The sequence below is a fragment of the Mus pahari genome, chromosome 5 (genome assembly GCF_900095145.1).
Source record: "Mus pahari chromosome 5, PAHARI_EIJ_v1.1, whole genome shotgun sequence".
NCBI classification, from domain to species: domain Eukaryota; kingdom Metazoa; phylum Chordata; class Mammalia; order Rodentia; family Muridae; genus Mus; species Mus pahari.
The window spans coordinates 129,942,000-129,961,562 of NC_034594.1; the positions used below are offsets into that span (position 1 = coordinate 129,942,000).

General features: G+C 45.1%; 1 pseudogene; it reads left to right on the forward strand.

Moving 5' to 3' along the window:
- The first annotated feature begins 19,150 nt into the window (after positions 1–19,150).
- LOC110322030 lies at positions 19,151–19,560 on the forward strand (annotated as a pseudogene).
- The last annotated feature ends 3 nt before the right edge of the window (positions 19,561–19,563 follow it).

A 19,563-nucleotide genomic window follows, 5' to 3' on the forward strand; every position in this document is an offset into this window, starting at 1 on the left:
TCAACTGGATATCAACTACTAGCACACCAACAGTTACCAGTGGTCTAGCCATACTGCTGAATCTGTTCAGATTCATATTACACAGGTAGGTTTAGACCAGCTGCCCCTTCAGTCCATTGGCCTGAACAGAAATCCTAAGTTTTCTTAGTAGTAAACTACATCAATTAAGTGAATGCCACGCTCACTTACTTTTGTTGGGTTGATTTAGAACGAATGTCACTGGGTAGCTCACGCTGACCTCAAACTCACGGTCCCTCTGTCTTCGTCTTTGGTCCTGGGATTACCCATGTGAATCATGGCATCTGGCTCATTTAGTTTCTGTTTTAATGATGCTGAATGAAAATCTGGGACAAAAACCCAGTCAAGGACATACAAGGAAGCGATGTCTGCTTTCCCTTTCCCACTGTCAATAATTCATCGTGTCTCAGTTTAATTCTGAATTTTAAAATCTGAAGGAAGAGAAAATTACCACATATCACTGTTTTATAGACAAACACATGAAATTCTCCCCAAGGCTTCCCTACAGCTTTATTTTAACATTCTGTTTTTTATTACTATTGTAGTGATTATGTTCAGACTTCTGTTTCTCAGAATATTTCCACAAAAGCAGCTGGAAGTGTTTCTGAAATACCCACTTGATTCAGATAGTGGGTTTTGTTTTTTTGTTTTTTTTTTTTTTTAAATTTCTCTTCCCATTTCTCTGTCAGGACCACACAATTTATAGAGACATGGTTGTCACATGGTTTCAAAATCTAACAGGGTTCAACAGAGAAGCTTTGAAGAGATTTTACTCCTAGCTGTTCTTGGTTTTGGATGAATAATTTCACATTATAAATCATCTTAGAGCAACTTTGCTTTGCATACCAATTTAGTAGATTATCTTGACTGTATGTTCTTCAACAGGAGCCCACTGTGGCCGTTTTTAATGTCTCTGTTATTTCTATTGTGGTGGTTTATATTTCTTTGAATAAGATAGTATATCTTTTATTCTGAGGTCAGTCAACTCTCAAGAATGTATGCGTTTTTATTATTTCCTCTTTAAAATGGACTCTCTTTTGTGCATATTACCATGTCTTGTAGGGTTTGCCCTATACTCCATAATACCCAAGGGAATAAGAATACCATCTCTCTAAGATCTTGCTGCTTTCCTGTGGGGATGATTTCTTGTCCCGCTCCAGTGTTGTTATTGTCAGCATTTCCAGGCCAGCCATTGGTTGTCATGACAACAGCCAACTTCCACACAGAGGGGCCAAGGGCACCCTGGCCTTGTTCTGCTTTCAAGGACTTTTCTGCTGGTCTTTGTTTGGGTTCCTTTAAGGGGGGAAAAAACCCTTTAATACAGAAATGTCTTTGTTCAGATATTTTGAAAGGAATATTCTAAAAGAACTAAATAGTGGATTGATTTGAATTAGGTCTTGGCTAAAATGACACGTTGAAGTTAAGTTGCTTCACAATCTTCCAGAGTTGCAAGATGATCTCAAACCTCCAAGGGGCAGATGGGCCACGTGGGAAAAACCTGGATCCTGCTTGTAACTGAAAACCCTAAAGCTAGGAGGTACGGAACAGAGCAGCCCTCCCAGGTTCTCCGAACAGCACCGTGCTCTTGTGGAAGGGGCTGAGGGCAGTGACTAGGAGGGGCTCTCCCCAGGGAGGACCCCTGCTGACTGTCTAGAGCATGCTGCCCTATCTCCTAGGCTGGACTGTCCACTGTGTCATAAGTAGTCCTCTGCCCCAGCCCTGAGAACTATGCCCCTGAAAACCTTTCCTTATTTTCAGCTAAACTTTGCAACCTGGCACATTTCTTGTGGTCATTCAGTCACAGGGATGAACATTCTAGTGACTGCCTTGTATCATGGACCACAGTAATGTCACAAGCGGGTTCTCATGTCCTGCTGGAAATAGGACTGGGCCTTCATTACTAATGCACATTAACAATTAACAAAAGCAGTCATTTTTCATAAGAGAATACCAAGAGAAAAATACTATAACTCTGTTACATTTACTTAAGGGCTAAGCTTATTTAAGAGAACTGCAAATTATTTGCTAGCTTTTGGAATGGTGATACATACATTCTGTATTAGTCAGTATGGGATTTTTTTCTCTTCAAATTTACTTTTGAATAAGTGTTTTGGTTAGCATACAATAAAATGACTCTCACTGTGACATATTTACATGTATGTCATAACACTTGGATTTTAAAAAATATTTTGTTAAAAAAAAAGAACCCCTCCCTTTCCCCTTTATATCAAATTGATAAAAATTTAAAAATTTTCTCACGGTTAGTGAAGCCAAGAAATTTGGCAGATATATCAAAATTGAATTTCTACCTAGATGTTACCTATGTATAATGTGTTGTGTGAACATCTTAAATACATCTAAAAATGGATTAGCAAAGCAGATGTTGATAGCTCCTACAGCAGCTACTAGAAATGAGGCTAAGTGAAAGGCTCTGATAGGGCAATCTTAACAACCCATATTAACTGAAAAAATAAGATGGAGAACAATACACAATTTACACCAGTATTGATGACTTAAAAATATAATTATACTTCCATTTACATAGAAAAATTCTGCAAGAATACCATTTGGCTATTTCTACCATAACAGTATATACCTTTTATAATTAAAACATGGATTGTTCTCATGTTTTTAAGGAAGAACTTGGACTTAGAAAGGCATAATGATAAAAGTAAGAATTACTAAATATAAGTAAGGATTACCTAACAGCAATTTGATATTTTCCTAGTATTTAAAAAAAAATTCTGGTATACTTTAAAAAAGATTAGCACCATTAGCACCATAGTTTTAAAGGATTGGTTTTGTACTTGTGTGCATGTATGTGCGCATATGTGTCTCTCTCTGTGTGTATGTGTGTGCATGTATGCATCTATATGTGTGCTCACATACTCATGCATGATGCCATGCCTGTATGAATGTCAGTGGACAACTTCCAGGAGTTGGTTCTCTTCTTCCATCATGTGAGTCTGGGTATTGAACCCAGGTCATCAGTCTTGGCAACAAGCCCCCTTGACTGCTGAGCCATCTCTCCAGCTCCTCTTCTAGTTTCACAGTCAGTTTTCTCTGCCTCTCAGTGTCATGTCCTGTGTGATTTTCTGTCTCAATAGTCTTTCCTTATGTGGTCATTTAAGGTGGGTTTAGTTCCATTGCTGTGTAGCCTGCTGCAACAGACCCAGAACAGGCTTTGGAATCCAAAGATCTATTGACCTCATACACTTCCTGTCAATGTCCAGGCAAGTTGCTTACTGAACTCAACAACATTTTCTTCATCAGCTTTCAGGATGAAATGAAGGGCAGCCCTACCCACATGGTGGTGATACCATGACATTGGGCACTGCATTGCAGGCAAATGCTTTCTGAATTGTGAAGAGGTGAAATCTGTGCAGTCTACCTCAAACCATTACCACCTCTCCTGGTTCTGACGCCTCCACCTTCTGCCCAAAGACCGATGTCCTCCCAGTGTGTGATGTTTCTTTTTAAAATAAATCACTTATTGAGCGTAGCCCCCCCAAAGTCACCTGCATACATTACAAAGGTATTATAGGCGCTAAGAACAAAGGGCAAGCCCCAAATGTATTGCCTCATACACGGTGGGGATGGGGGTGGGGGACTATGTGTCCGTCCAGGTGCCTGGGAGAAAGATGGCTTCTTGGGTTCTAAAATTAGTAGAGCGCCTGGTGAGTGGTGATACTGTGCCTGGTTTGGCTGAGAACCAGCCTTCCTGCCTCAGGCTGTGTGTGTGCACGCAGGTCATGCCTTCTGTACCCAGATGGAAGGGAAAGAGGGAAGAGAATGCTGGGAAAAAGTTTCATGAGGGACTGGCTTTCAAGAATGCCCTTAGTGGAAATGACAACCTTTCAGACAGCTGTGGAGTTCACAACCTGGAGTGAGGTTCAGGACCAGGAACCTGCCGTGACATGCACAGACAAGCGCTGTGGAAATGTGTCGTCCTAGCTGTAGCCCTGTAGCTTCTTGCTTTCTAGAGCAGTTCACTCTGTCCTCCAGGCTGGGCCTCTATTACCAACCCAAGAGACATGCAGAAGAGTGGGGGAGTGGGGACTGTGGGGGCTGTGGGAGTTATGGGGGAAGGCTCTGAAGATGGAAACACAGAAGAGATTGCTTCAGTGCAGTTTCTTATTAATAGAAAACTCAGTCTGGGGACATAGTTCATTTGATAAAATGTTTGCCTCAAATGCATAAGGACCTGAGTTCTTATTCCCAGCCTCTATGTAGAAAACCAACATGGTTTGGGCCTGTGATCCCATGCTGGGGAGGATGGGGCACGTGGATCCCTGAGGCTGTATTATCAGTTAGTCTAGTGTTTTGGGTGATGTTCCAAGCCAGTGAGAGGTTAGAGGAGCCTGAGGATGAACGCCAAGGGTTGTCCTCTGACCTCCATGTGTGTACGTATGTTTACCTTAGCACACAGCCCTGAATCCAAAAACAGACATATGGACGCACACACATATGGGGAGAGGGAGCAGCTTTGTTGATACTATGGTAGCCAGGCATAGCTCCTGTAGTTGAGCTAGCTCCTGAATCCTTAGACGGGACCCTAAAAGTTGAATATTTTACCCAGGCATAATGGTGCACACACATGATCACCAGGACTTTAAGGCCAGCCTCAGCTACATAGTAAGAGGCTAGACTAGGCTCCGTGAGGAAAAAGAAAAAATTCAAAATAGACAAATAAAAAGAAACAAAGGGAGGAAGGAAGGAAAAAAAAAATCCAGTATTCACGTGGACAAAAGCAACACATTAGGAAGCAGAGAGAGCTGAGTAGTATGGGGTTTGCCACTCCAACAAGAGGACACAAATCTGGAGCCCAGGCAAGCACGCCAAAAGCCGAGTGCAATGGTGCAGGTTGCCACCTGGGCACACTGGATGGGCTGAAGCAGACGGACCCTGGGCCATGCCGGCCAACTAGTCAGGCTGAATGGCAAGCTCCAGGCCAGTGGAAAACCTGTCCCAAAACCAAGGTGGAAAGCATGAGAAGGATACATCCCACATTGACCTCTGGCCTCCATGTGGACATGTGTGAGTGAGCATGTCTGCCTGCATAGCCAACCCTCCCCCCTCCCCAACCCACATGCAAATGAAACAACAAAATAAAAGCTATATTTATTTTTTTTTTAAACCTAAAACATACCACTAAAACAGAGAAGAGGTTAGAGATGATGGGGGTGGGGGGCACAAAACCCAAGATTTTTGATTCTCTTACACTGGATTCTCCCCCTCTTGGAGCTTTTATCCATAGATTATTACATATGCAAAGGAACAGAGGTAGAAAACTTTTAAATGGCAAGGTAAAATACTCCCCCCAGAAGTGAAAAGCCAATCCTGGTGAGCTGGGACTATAAATTAATTTCCTGAACTTACAGGAACGGGGAGAATATCACCACCACCCTGGATCATCCCAGAGGAAACTCACTGGCAAGATTAGAATTGAATTTTGATGTGGCCTTTGGAAGGTATCTTTCTTCCGTACAAGGAACCCCATACTCCCCGCAGAGGCACCTGCAGCCAGCTGTGTCACCACTGGCCATAGATGAAGCTGCATGGAGCGACAATGGCAGAGAAGAGGAAGAAAGTAGACGTGGGTAGGGCACTTAAGAACTAAAACCATCTTCCTAGGTCTCTGGATTAGGGATGAAAAACCACGGCAGAACTGGATTCCACGGTAAGATCTTGGGAAGGAGAAAGATGAGGGAAGATGGCTGATGATGCCATCCAACCCCGCCTTTCCAAACACAGCATCAATTCTGCCCATTGTCTTTACCCTTCTAGCTAGAAAAGACCTCATAAATCCTCCAGTGACCAAGAGGTACCTTGGCCCCATCCTCTCCATGTGTTATCTGTTCATAGCTAATGGTATTCTAGACATAGACCCAGGCCCCTAGAGCCAGTGACCTCCTCTGCACGAGCATCTCCTTCACCTGATGGTGGACCATGTCTGTCCCTTTGTTTATTTCCTCCTGGCCAGACATCAAGGGGCTGTGTGTGTCCACATGGTTGCTTATGCTTCAGGTTGCTCACAGACAGTCTGAGCCTACTGTGTGCAGCTCACAGGTACAGGGGAGGATATTCTGTGTGCACCTGCATCTGAGAATTGTCTATGGTGGAAATGTGTCAGAAGTCTTTATGTGCTTTATCCAAACAGATAAAAAGGCTACAACAGATAATGCAATAATAACTTGATTTCAGGAAGGGAGGGGTCGAGCCATGTTTCCATGGGCACCACCTGCAATGTTCCTCGTAACTCCCAGGGACAGATCTGCTCACCTCTGAGGGCACAGAGTGACAGTCTCTTTTGTGCCACTTCACAGCTCGGTGCACAAAGCTGCCTGAAGGATGAGTCCAGATGTTTGGATGACAAATTGCTAATGAGATGAATGAAGAGGATACAGCAAGGTCGATGGTTTAGATAGACTCAAGGATTCATTTCCTCCTGTTCAGTTGAACATTCGGAGCTTGGGACCTTTCTTTGTTTCTCCGTAAGATTTAAGAAAATTAATATTTTTCAATAACTCCTGTACCCCAATAAACACATTGTTGAGATGTGTGCTTAGAATCTAACCCGGGAAGCCATTCTGTAAACTAGGAGTGTTTGACCCTGTTTCACAGATGAGGATTCTATTAACAAGGTCCCTGGAAGGTTAGTAACTTTCCTGAAGTCTGAATGCTAAGCTGTAAGGGTTATGGGCCCAAGACTTTAACCCAGATCACTGTTAGAAAGTCCAGTGGATTTCTTTATGGGAAAGAACGTGTGTGTGTGTGTGTGTGTGTGTGTGTGTGTGTGTGTGTGTTGCTGCTGTTGAAGATTACCCCAGGGCCTCATGTAAGCAAAGCAACTGTTCTACCATTCAGATGGAACTCCTGACCTTGTGAAAGAACCAAATGCCATTTTAAAAAATAAGGTCTGAGATAATGAAAGAAAAAAAAAAGCTTCGATTGTTCTAAGTCATAGTATCTGTAGGCCTTAGATTCCTACGTGTGATAAAAGTAAAATCCAAAGACATCAGTTAGGAAAAAATCCTACAAGTGTATATGTAGCATGTTTCCCAGGGACTCATAAAATGAGAAAGCAGAAGTCGGGCAGTGGTGGCGCACACCTTTAATCCCAGCATTTGGGAGGCAGGGGCAGGTAGATTTCTGAGTTTGAGGCCAGCCTGGTCTACAGAGTGAGTTCCAGGACAGCCAGGGCTACTCAGAAACAAACAAACAAACAAACACAAGATATATATATACATATATATATATATATAGAGAGAGAGAGAGAGCAAAAGTAGAGATATAGTGTCAGCTGTCATCTCTATGTAGGAGACCAGGGATGCTCACTTGGCCAGATTCCCGGGAGACTGTGTGTGCACAGCAGTAGGCTAGCTTTCCAAGATGGACAAGTTCTCAGGGGCATGAAAATGTGATGGGCTTATGGCCACAATTTTGAAGAGGGCCATTCATGAAGGAAATACAGATTTCCAGTGGACTAAAACAGACTTTTTTTTTTTTTTTTGCTGTAACCACACAAGGTACTTTTATTGGTGGAGCTCTGGTTCGACTCGTATCTCACGCAGGAGACAGAGGAAGTCGACAACCAGGCCCAAAAGCTTGGGATCTTTATAGGATAAGGGTGGTATTGGTGGTGGTGGGGAGAATTGATGCGGTTACATGTGATTGGTTCATTTAAATGTACACATTTGCAGGATGGTACGTGCAAAGGCAGGAATGCTAGGAGACCTGAGGGGCAGGTTAGGAGAACATTTGGTTCAGTCCCAGGAATGTTCCAACAATGGCCTGCCTGGGCGTGTCCAGGCTTGTCTCACTGTGCTCTCNGCCTCAGGCTTCCAAGCTTACAAACAACTAATTCTCTGGACATAAGTTGCATGAATCCCAGGCCTTAAATTTCATTTTAAATTTCATTTCCCTTCAGTCCCCCCCCCTTTTTTAAAAATTATTCTAATCTTAGAATCAGAGTAACAATTCTGTCTCTAACAAAGGCAACTAGTTGATTAATTAAGCAGAGTCCAAAGGTTAAGAGTAAAAGCAGAATTAACAGTGACCCAATGATGGCTGACAACATTGGTCAGCCAGGGGAAGCATTATTAACGTGAGACACATGAACTCGGGTTGGGATTTCTTTTACTTTTACGGCAGTGGGTGTCATCAGCGGCTCCAAGTAGGGTCCTTTTCACCTTGGCTCTTCACCAGGATAGTGTCTCCTACTTTAAACTGATGTGGCACCTGTTAAAACAGACTTTTAAAAAGCACCCATGAGTGCTTTCAAGATTCTTTTGTGGTACACAAACACAGCAAATTTACTTCCCATTTTCTGGAAGGAAGGAAGGAAGGAAGGAAGGAAGGAAGGAAGGAAGGAAGGAAGGAAGGAAGGGTGGGTGGGTCTCACATAACCACAATTAATGCAGCAGTCTTCACATTTGAGAGGGGTTAGATGTCTCAAGGTTCTCTGGCGGAATTTTTGGGGTCAGTTATATATACTATCACATCATCTGCAAATAGTGATATTTTTGACTTCTTCCTTTCCAATTTGTATCCCTTCGATCTCCTTTTGTTGTCTAATTGTTCTGACTAGGACTTCAAGTACTATATTGAACAAGTAGAGAGAAAGTGGGCAGCCTTGTCTAGTCCCTGATTTTAGTGGGATTGCTTCTTGCTCTCTCCATTTAGTATGATGTTGGCTACTGTTTGCTGTAGATTGCTTTGAATATGTTTAGGTATGGGTCATGAATTCCTGATCTTTCTAAGACTTTTATCATGAATGGGTGATGGATTTTGTCAAATACTTTCTCAGCATCTAACAAGCTGATCATGATCTTTGAGTTTGTTTATATAGTGGATTACGTTGATGAATTTCCGTATATTGAACCATCCTTGCATCCCTGGGATGAAGCCTACTTGATCATGATGAATGATCCTTTTGATGTGAGTTGCCTCTTACAGCAGAGAAGCGTTTGTGTTCATAGAGTCTGTGCGACAGGGGGCACCTGGAGGCATTCTACACTAGGCAGTAGCTCCCCAGAACTTGCCCCTGATTCTCTTGCCCATGCCCTCCTTTCCCTGGGGTGCAGACTGCAGAAATGGCTAAAGCAATGGGTTGTCACCTTCGAGACCACTGAAAACTCCAGCCTCCCTCTTGCTTGGTCTGTTTTGTTCCTAATGGGTTTTGAATATGCCATTCATGGGTCCGGTGACTTTCTTGGTGTTTTCTGAGCTTTTTGTGGTGTGAGGTGACCCTCCATTACACCTGCATTGTGCATGTGTACACATCTCGGATATTCTTTGCTTTGCCTTTTAGTTCCCTTTGCTCTTCGCTACATGCTCTTCCTGTTGATATTCCAGCACTTGGAGATCCTTTCTTCAGCTGTGTCCAAGTTCCGAAGGAGCCCATCACAGGAATCTCTACGTCTCTGCTACAGTTTTCTTCTCAACTCTACCTAGTGCTTCTGCCTCTCCACGTGTTAGCAGTTACTTTTGCGTGCTCTCTATTAGAGTCTTTGGTAAATAGCCAATATTTTAAAATTTCCATTCTGATCATTCCAGCATTTCCCCATATCTGGTTCTGGGGATTGTTCTGTTTTTTCAAACTGTTTTTTAAAAAAATTTCAGCATGCCTTGTACTGTTGCCTTCTGGGTGGGCCATGATGTACAGGGTTAGGGAAAGAACGGCCCTGGGCCAGGCCTTTTGTATCATGCAGGTAGGCATACTTCCAGGGTTGGATCTTTCAGTGCTGGTGCCTCTGCACTGCACCCACCCCTCAGTGCCTCCCTCCCCACTGGTCCTCCTGGTTGGTATGCTGTGATTTTCTCTATCTTCTTATCTGTCTCTTCAGTTTTGGGGACACCAGTTTCTCTGACCTGTGTCAGGATGCTCAAGAATCACTGCTGCATTTCCAGTGAGATCAGTTAAACACTGATAAAGCTCTAGCAGTTTGGGCTTTCATTGGAGTTTATCCTGAGGGAAGGCCTCATTAAGAACAGAATACTCTGACATATTTCAAGATGTTTTTTCTCTCCTTTTCCTCCTCCTCTGGAAGCCTGAGGGTTTTCTCCCTCTGATGTGTAGTGTGGGACTCTCACTGAGATCCTTCCTAGAGTCTACTCTCACAGAAACAGGGGGCTTCTGATGCCTGAATCCCCCCCCTGAGTGTCTGACTTGTTCGCGGGAGCCTCCTATATTCATCGAACCCAGCAGATCTCTCCACAGCAGCACTGTGCATCCTGAAGACAGTTCTGATGATGAATGTCTGCCTGGTGGGTAAGTTGAGATTTCCTGCACCTGCCTGCCATTCTCCAATTTTAGAGACAGTAATTTTTTAGTGACCTCAAATTTCTTACAACCTTAAGAACTATATTTTCAGTTTGCTAGAATATCAACTTGCAAGGCCACTCTTATAGGCAGGCCCAAATTCTTCCTTGAGGATTCTAATGAAGCCCATGGACACATTATAAGTTGCCTTCTGTAAAGACTCAGATAGCAAGAAACTGGGAGGGGCCGCCAACCAATGGCTTCTGAGGCCTGAGGTTCTTATTCCAACTAAGGACCGTATTGTAAAACTTAGAGAGGGAGTGTCATAGAGTTTCTATTACTGCAGTGACATACAATGACCAACAGAAAATTGGTGAGGAAAGAGTTTATTTTGCTTACAGTTCCACATCACAGTTCATCATCAAAGGAAGTCAGGGCAGGAACTCAAACAGGACAGGAATCTGGCAGCAGGAGCTGATGCAGAGGCTGTGGGAGGGTGCTGCTTACTGGCTTGCTCTTCATGGCTTGCTCAGCCTGCTTTCTTATAGAACTCAGGACCACCAGTCTGGGGATGGCACCACCCACAATGGGCTGGGCCCTCCTACATCAATCACTGATTAAGAAAACGCCTTACAGACAGTCCAGTCTGTCGGAGGGTATTTCTTAATTGAGGTTCCCTCCTCTTAGATGACTCTAGCTTGTGTCAAGTTGACATAAACCTAGACAGGACAGGGAGCCATCCAGGGGAACTTGATTACTGTCTGGTGAGAAGTACAAGTCACAACTTGGGACTTGAGAATGGCAACTGGCCATCGGTGACAAATGGTGACAGTGGCTGGGGACTGAGCTTTCAATCCATGGGCTCTGAGGCTATCTCCAGGTAGTGTCAAGATGGAATTGAGTCAGATGATAGCCAATACCTGCTGGAGACTTGCTTGGCACGAGAGGACCTCCCATCTTAATTCAAGAGTATTACTTTGGCAGTGAGACACACCAGAATGTTTTTAGGCACTCTGCTAGATAGTACCCAAAGGAAAGGTTATTTGTACTTTATAAATGAAAAATTAAAGCCACTTAAACAAGCAGGGTACTTAGCCCAGATTTCTGTCTTCTTTGGCCACATTGTGGTACATTCCCCTATGACATCAAGTGACTCCACCTAATGCCTGAATCCCCTTGAGTGTTTGACTCTTCTGACTTGTTCACAGGACCCTCCTACATTCATCAAACCCAGCAGATCTCTTTATGGTGGCGTTCAAGGGGGATCCAGAGGCAGCAAGACTCCAGTTTGACCCAGGTTTTCCCCATCCTCACTCCCACAACTGTACAGAAACCACACCCATGTTTTTACTCACATATCTTCCTGTCCATGGTAGTCACCTAAGATTTTCCTCTAAGGAACTGAAGAATCACCCTGGCCCAGATGAAAACACATTGTAATCCAAAGGCCCAAATCCTCACACTTGGAATGTTCTTTCTTCTACCTGGGGATGGATTTTTTTCAATCTCCCTAATTACCTGTCTGTTCCATTTTGCTCTCTCTTTTACTGCAGTTTCAAGAGTTCTTATAATCAAAATCGACTGAAAGAGCAATGGCACTTACATAATTAGCACAATAACATTGGTCGGGACAAATGAGCTTCCCACAAACAGAGAAAGAACAGAGGGAACCATTTCTCATTAATGGAAAGAGGTGCGGTGATGTAGATTGTATCCAGAGATGCTAGTTTGGTCAAAAGTAATCTGCTCTGATTAAAATAGAAATGAAGTAGCTGAATTGTAACAGCTGAGCTGCTGCTCCTAGGAGATAAGGGGGGGGGGGGGCGCAGCTGGTGCTGGCGTCCAAGAGCCATATCCAAGAAGATGTTCAGTAGAGTATTCTTCTTGCCCCGAGTCAAGCTATTCACTAGTCAAATGAATATTGCTAGTTAAGCTCAGCAGATGTCTTGGAGTTTCCACATGTCCTCTGCAGTCCTTTTCAATGTGTCCCTACACAAATGAGCACATGACACAATCCCTTCCTGTGTACAGCTGTTCTGTAGAGTCTAATTGAACTTGAAAATGTGCTTCTTCAAAAGATCACTTGCAACCAGTAAATACTAATTTCTCATTTGGCTTAATTGCTATTTTCCTGTACAAGGTACACAGGTGATTTCCACTCTCATTCTCCAGCTCCCCCGCTCTGCATCTTCCCAGTGGAGGCAGAAGGGAGAGTGGCCTTTAAGTCATCTGTCTTCAGGGTACTTTTCTGAATGTCACAAGGGATCATGTGGGCCTGGGTACCAGAGGTTTTCCACGGAAATCTCTGGCCAAGCCTGGTGCGAGCGTTCCAGCAAAGGGAAGCGAGTGCAGGCAGGGAGATGAAGTCTCTCACAGCTCTGCACTGAGTTTTGGGGGTGATTCAGGGTTCCACAGCAGGTACCTCTCATTGACTTGGACTGAGAGTTTAGGGGAAACCTTACTTGCATGTGGGAAGGCTTGGTGCTGCTCCTACCTAACTGATAGTCAGCCACATGTCTCTCCTGTGGGGGCTGTGGGGGTGGTAACTTTGACAGGAGCCAGGGGTCCAGGAGACATGATCGAACACCTTCCGTCCCATGTAGGTGGAAATCACCACCCACTGGAACCCCCAACCCACGGGGTTCAAGACTGGAGACCAGGCTGTCTGTGCAGTGCCCACTGCCCCACAGGATCATGGGTTAGAGTCCTGTAAAAGGGTTGACTCTAAAAAGCACAGGTATTTCAAAAGTCCTAAAGTAGCAGAGACAAGAAGAGGGAGCAAAGGCCAACACAGTGCTTCTAATTACAGCTCAGGACCAGCTTCAGAAGGCATTAGCCATGAGACTCCAACTTACAGTTTAGAAGGATTCTGGCAGTCTCTGCAGGTTGGCACCTGTAAATTAAGGCAAAATGCCAGTCCCTGTGAAAAGGGACCACTTCACCTGCTATGTTAGTACCCTGCATTGATCCACAGACACACACAAGACTACTGCTTGGAGACCTCAGCTGCTAAACACACATTACTAAGCAATGTCCCACTGTCCGCTGGGTTTTTGTTGTTCGTTTGTTTTGTTTTGGTTTCTTTTGAAGACAGGCTTATGTGTTATGTAACCCAGGCTGGCCTCAAACTCACAGTCCTCCTGTCTCAGCCCTCCTAAGGACTAAGCTTAGAGGAACAAACACCACAGCTACCCCTAGCCCCGACCAATGCGAAGTCCCTGATGACTGCTCCTCCCCTGCTTACCACTCGGACTGAAATCTTACCACGCCGCAGGTGGGGATGGGATGGACAGAGAGAATGTAAAACACATGGGAAGGTCCCAGAGCAATGGCTTGCTTGCGGACACAGCCACACCTTTGAATCTTTGGTAGGGTGCAACAGTTTCCTCTCTGCCCTTGTAGGACCCCCTTGTGAGGAACTCCCTCGGGTCCTCAGGTCACAGGAGTCAGGGTGTCCCACAGAAACATGACAGAGAAGCCGTCTTGATGTAAACACACGAGGTACTTTAATGGCAGAGCTCTGGGTGAACTCGTACCTCACGCAGGAGACAGAGAAGTCGACCCAGACCCTCAGAAGTAAGGGGTTTTTATGGGGTTAGGGTTGGGGGGACGGGGAGAGTTGGTGCGGCCACAAGTGATTGGCTCATTTGAACATAGTAGTGAGATTAGAATGCAGCAAGATAGTACGCACGCCAGCCGGAGCGGCGGAATTCCAGAGGCCGGAGGCTTATCAGAGACTGTGTGACCCTGAGTGAGCCGGGGGAGATGCCTTCTTGCCAGATGGTTTGCNNGCACTCCTTTCCCTGCACTCCTTTCCCTCAGCNCCAGCNGGCACTCCNTTNCNTTATCTTTATAGTCTTATTAGTCTTAGCGGCCGGGTGGGCTCTGTAAAGTCTGGACCTTGCCTTTTTACAGTGTTCAGCCTTGAGCCTTTGAATTTTAAACCTTACTCTCTTAGTTTTACATTCCCAAACTTTAAATCTGTATAATTTTCCTTTCAGTCTCAAACATAGGAAGATGGGTGCCTGGCTGGGGCAACTGAGATAATTGCCTAGCTAGCTGTCAGGTGGAGGAACAGAAGACCCTCAGCTGCCCTAAGAGAACAAAGGCTCATTCCTAATGATCTGGGGAACAGGTTTTGGGGAAGTGTTAAAGTTGGAGCTCCACACTCTCACCTCAAACACCAGCTTTTTAAATCTTATTTGTAATGTGGCCTGAAGTCACCCACCTCCCTCCCGCAGCCTCCTTCAGATATTAGGAGAAAGATGTATCTCGGGGTGTGAGATGACGTCGGAAAAACTCTGTTTACCCACAATTCCTCTCTCCCATTCAAAGTGTGAGCATTCACCCCCACCGAGCCCAAGTCTGGATGTTCAGTTCCTGATGGTTTTCTTTTAAATAAATCACACTTGGTGAGACGTGCAGTTCTGGGAGGGGGGAAAAAAAAAAGGAAAGAACTCTAAGCAACCGAGGGGCGATGTGTTGTATAGATTTCCTAGAGTGGGACAATTGTGCTGATGAGGACAAGATGGACAAAGGGGAAGGGGTAGTGTGCCTGGACATAACCCAGCATAAAACGCAAAAGGCAAGATGGTCGGTCCATCAGCTTGCTTTGCTCCTGGGAGGTGAACGCAGAAGTCAGTGTCAGTCGGCAAAGGGGAATTTCTTCTTCCTTCTGCAAACAACTGTTTCCTGACCAAGGACTCCGAGGGTGGAACATGTTTTCTCTTTGGTTAGAAAAACAAACACAAACTTCCCCTCCACGGTGCATCACAGACTCCTTTATCTGCTTGGCTCAAGGGAGAGAGAAACTGCCAACTCACTCACGTCCTTGGCCGTCTGTCGCACATCCCTTCCTGGCTCAGTTTCCAGGATCCCCAGCTGCCACCCCCTGGCCATGGCATGGAGCCCACCCTCTTTCACAGTATGGAATTTGAAATGCAGCTGAGCCCCCCTGGGATTACTCTCTATCTTTCTGTGCGGGGGGGGGGGGGGGGAATTAGCTTTGAATGCAATCCAGTCTCTCACATTCCCAGATGCTGGAAAGCTGCTCTTCCCAAATGCCCCGGGGAACATTTTGTTGCCTGCTTATGGCAAGTCAGCCTTGTTTGTTCTTTTCTTTAGAGAATGTTGTCAGCAGCCTAGGAGTGGAAAGGGCTTAGTGCTCAGAAAGACTGCGCTTCTCCCCCACCTCTCCCCATCTCTGCCAGAAGTTCCATTGCACTGTGTGGATGGAATATTGAGCTTAGGGGGGAAAAAATCTGCCAGCCAGGCTGCCTGGATACTCAAAATGTCACCTCTACATTTTGAAAATTTGGACTGCCTTCTTTAGTTAATGCTAGCGGGGTAAACAGAGTATGTTCTCAAGAAAGAAAAAAAAAAAAAGCAGGCAAGGGACAGCTGAAGGTAGGCCAGGCTCTTTGTCACAGAGAACTAAGACCACTGTTGTTGGATCCAGAGATAAGCAGCCAACTGAAATTCCCTCGGTATGATGCCAGCAACCAGCAGGGATGGACACACACACGCACACACACACAAGGACCCTAACACAGAGGTAGTGTGAATTCTGTTTACTTAGATCCCTGGGTCCAAGTAGAAGAGATTCAAACTGTTACTATGTATCAATATCAGGCACTAGCCTTGGTGCCTTACTGTTATTTACCTTAATTCTTAAAGCAATTTAGCAAGTTTAATGCTCCGACCACTATTTGCGCTTGGATTTCTTTCTGTTTACATTCACAGCACTGCCATTACTGCTCACAGGTCTCCTCCGACCAGTCTTTCTAGGGGCCACTGTCCATTGCCCCACACTAGCCATTCTCGATTTTTATCACCTCATTACCACCGTTACAGTCTAAATGGATTCCTTACTCCCATGTAACAGTCTCTTCCACTGCGTTTTGTTTAGAATCTATCAAATCCAGAGGACATATTTCCTTCTCCATTATCTCTATCTTTATATCACCTGCACTTGCCTTATACCATAAGTGCTATCATACATTGGTGTCTTGCCTCCATTTATTTTTCTAACTGGGCATAAAAACACATCTATAACTCAAAACTCTTAGAACGTGCCGTTTAAAACTGCACAGGGACTGATGATGACTGCGGAGAGAGGGAGAATTAGCATCTCCCAGGGATAATCCCCTATTGGTTATCCAAAGCAAGGTCCTCAGTCCTGAAGCCATATACACATAAACAGCAAAAGTGAACTCAGCAGGTTGTATTTGTATATTTATGGTGTGTGTGTGTGTGTGTGTGTGTGTGTGTGTGTAACAACTGGGAAAGAGGAGGCTGTCAATTTGAGAGTGAGGCAGAGGATATGGTAGAAGAATGGGGAACGGCTAGAGGGAAGAGGGAGAAGGTGGAACCGGATGGAATTATGTTTTAATTCAAAATGTATACAAAAAATTTAAATTGACAAACAATACCCAGCGGTTCACCATCTTCTGTGAGAGGACTTCCCCAGTCTTTATTTTCCTTTATTTTACTTATGTTAAGCTTTAGTACATGTATGCATTGTATGCTGAACATATCCCCTCTGTGCCACCTACCCTCCCCTCTCTCACCCACACTCCCTTTTAGTTCCCTTTGCTCTTCTGGGCTGTTTGACTTCTCCTTTCATATAGGGTTTTATGTGTCTGTGTAGACGGAACATGATACTTGTCTGTCAGAGACTGGACTTCGGCATGGCTCCATCAGTGCCCACGTCTGTTTTCATTCCAGTATCATGTCGTTTTTGTCACTATGGCTCCCTGATATATCGTGAAATCGGGTATGGTGATAGCTAGTGTTTTTACTAGGATTGTTTTGGCTATCCTGGGGATTTTGTGTTTTAATATTCACTTTAAGGTTTCCATCCTATTTATATAAAGAACAGCATTCGAATTTAATTGGTATCAATAGTTTTTCAATCTATTGGTTACTTTTGATAGGCTAGCCATTTTCTCCATATTCCATCTACCAATCTATGGGCATTGGGACGTCTGTGCATCTTCTAGGGTCTTCCTTGATTTTCCCACCGTTTTAAAGTTTTCCTGAAGAGATCATTCACTTTGTTGATTACCATTAATCTAGGGTGGCATACATCCTCTTACAGAGTGTCAGTTCTTTACTGATCTCTTTGAGGGTTGCAAATATAAGCATTTTCAAGCCTTGAGCATTTCCTATAATTTTGTTTCTTTCTCAGACAACTCACGTTCAGTTGTCTGCAGGGTCTCGCTCTGGATCCCATTCTGGCCTCAAACTCACAGCAGCATCTCTGAGATGCTGGGACTCCTGGCTTACGCCACCACATCCAGCTTCCTGCTGAGTATCTTTATTGCTGGAAGATTTCTTCATGCATTCTAGCCTTGGCTGGCAAGGTCACTGTATTCAGCCGGTTTCCCTTGCCTTTCTTTCTCCCTGAGTTCATTTCCATTTGGGGCTTCTGGTTGAGCCCCTCTTTAGGCACTGAATTCTACTCTAAGCCGTGGTTGGCCAAAGACTTTGCAGATTCTTTCCAGCAGCTGTGGATACTCTGCCCTGCCTGGCCTTTGGATGCAGGCTCAGCATACATGCTCTGGGCTGTGCTCTGCCTCCCCGGCCTTGTGTGCAACTCTTTTTATTATAATTATAATAAAAATTTAAAAATATTATTATTATTGTTGTTGTTGTTGTTATTTTAATATGTACAACTGTGAGTTTGCAGAGACCAGACCTACCTGCCTGTGCTTCGCTTGTGAGCTGCCTGATGTAGGTGCTAGGAACCATCAAGTCCTCTGGAAGAACAGGATCACTCTTAGCTGCTGAGCCAAGTCTCCGGCACACAGGGAATTCTTTTTACTCTAGCTGCAGAGGCCGCACCCTCTCAGAGCCCAGGTCAGTCTCTACTCATCACTTCTCATTGTGATTAGCTTCATGGGAGTCAAAAAGAAACAGCTATGGCTAAGTTTAAAGAGTAGTTAACCCGGAGAGGCGGTGAGTTCAGACATCATGGGTAAGTTACTGTGAAGGAGCTCCGGCTACTGAGATGGAAGGAAACCCATCTTAGGAGAATCATTGGAAGTCCATAACATCCCAGGTCTTCTCCTTCTCCTCCTTTCCCAAGCCCCTTCTCTGAGACCCCACTCCCTGTTGGTGATTATCATCAGGGACCCACCATTCTGGGCTACCACTTTCCTGTAGTCTGACTTCTTCAAAGCAAAACAGACGTGTAACTATCTACACTCTCACCCTCCCTTTCAAGGCTGTCTGGGTTCATAGACGCATACAAGGAAGTGGTCATCTATTTCTTAGCCCATCTGTCAAGCCCTGACTATATGGCCCTGCCTCCTGGGCCACAGAGAATGGATATAAATGTGTGATTGGCCACAAGCTGGACCAATCTAGATTACAGTTGTCTCCAGCAGAGACTAAATTAAGGGAGGACCCTGCTACCCCTCCTCGGAACTTATGACCTTGGGACAGAGAGCACAGTGCCCAGGAGACATCATGATAGCACATATCTGGTCCTGCTGAAGCAAATGGCTTATAGGAGAGGGGCTGGATCAGGCCCGTCATGGCAGCTGTAGGGCAGTTCCAATTCTTGTAGGGTGTAGTCAGCTCACCTCAGCCTAGTAACCTTCCAATGTATCCTCCTCTGAGTGTAAATAAATATAAAGTGAGCATTGACGTTCATAACTAAAACACATCAGACAGGATCACTGCTACACCTCTTTTGTGTTTTCATTTTCCAAAAGAAAGTTCTCTTTTCCTGATTTTAAGAATGATGTTCGGGGGAAGCGGCGTGAGCCGGCGCTCGGGACGTTCGCCGCGGGGGCGGCTCCGGGGCCTGAGTGGGCGCCGCCGACTCAGTCGCTGCCGCCGCTTCAGCCGCCTCAGCCGAGGGGCCCGGGTCAGAGGAAGCTGCGGCCGCGGGAGAGCCACGCGACGGCCCCTCAGCTCTGGCCGGGAAGCGAGCCAGGATGATTGAAGAAGGCGGGAACAAGCGGAAGACCATGGCGGAGAAGAGGCAGCTCTTCATCGAAATGCGTGCTCAGAATTTTGATGTCATACGACTATCAACGTACAAAACAGCTTGCAAGTTACGATTTATACAGAAGCGATGCAACCTTCATCTTGTTGATATCTGGAACATGATCGAAGCTTTCTGAGACAATGGCCTTAACACGCTGGACCACAGCACGGAGATCAGCATGTCCCGCCTGGAGACCGTCATCTCGTCCATCTACTATCAGTTGAACAAGCGCCTTCCTTCTACTCACCAGATCAGNGTGGANCAGTCCATCAGTCTCCTCCTC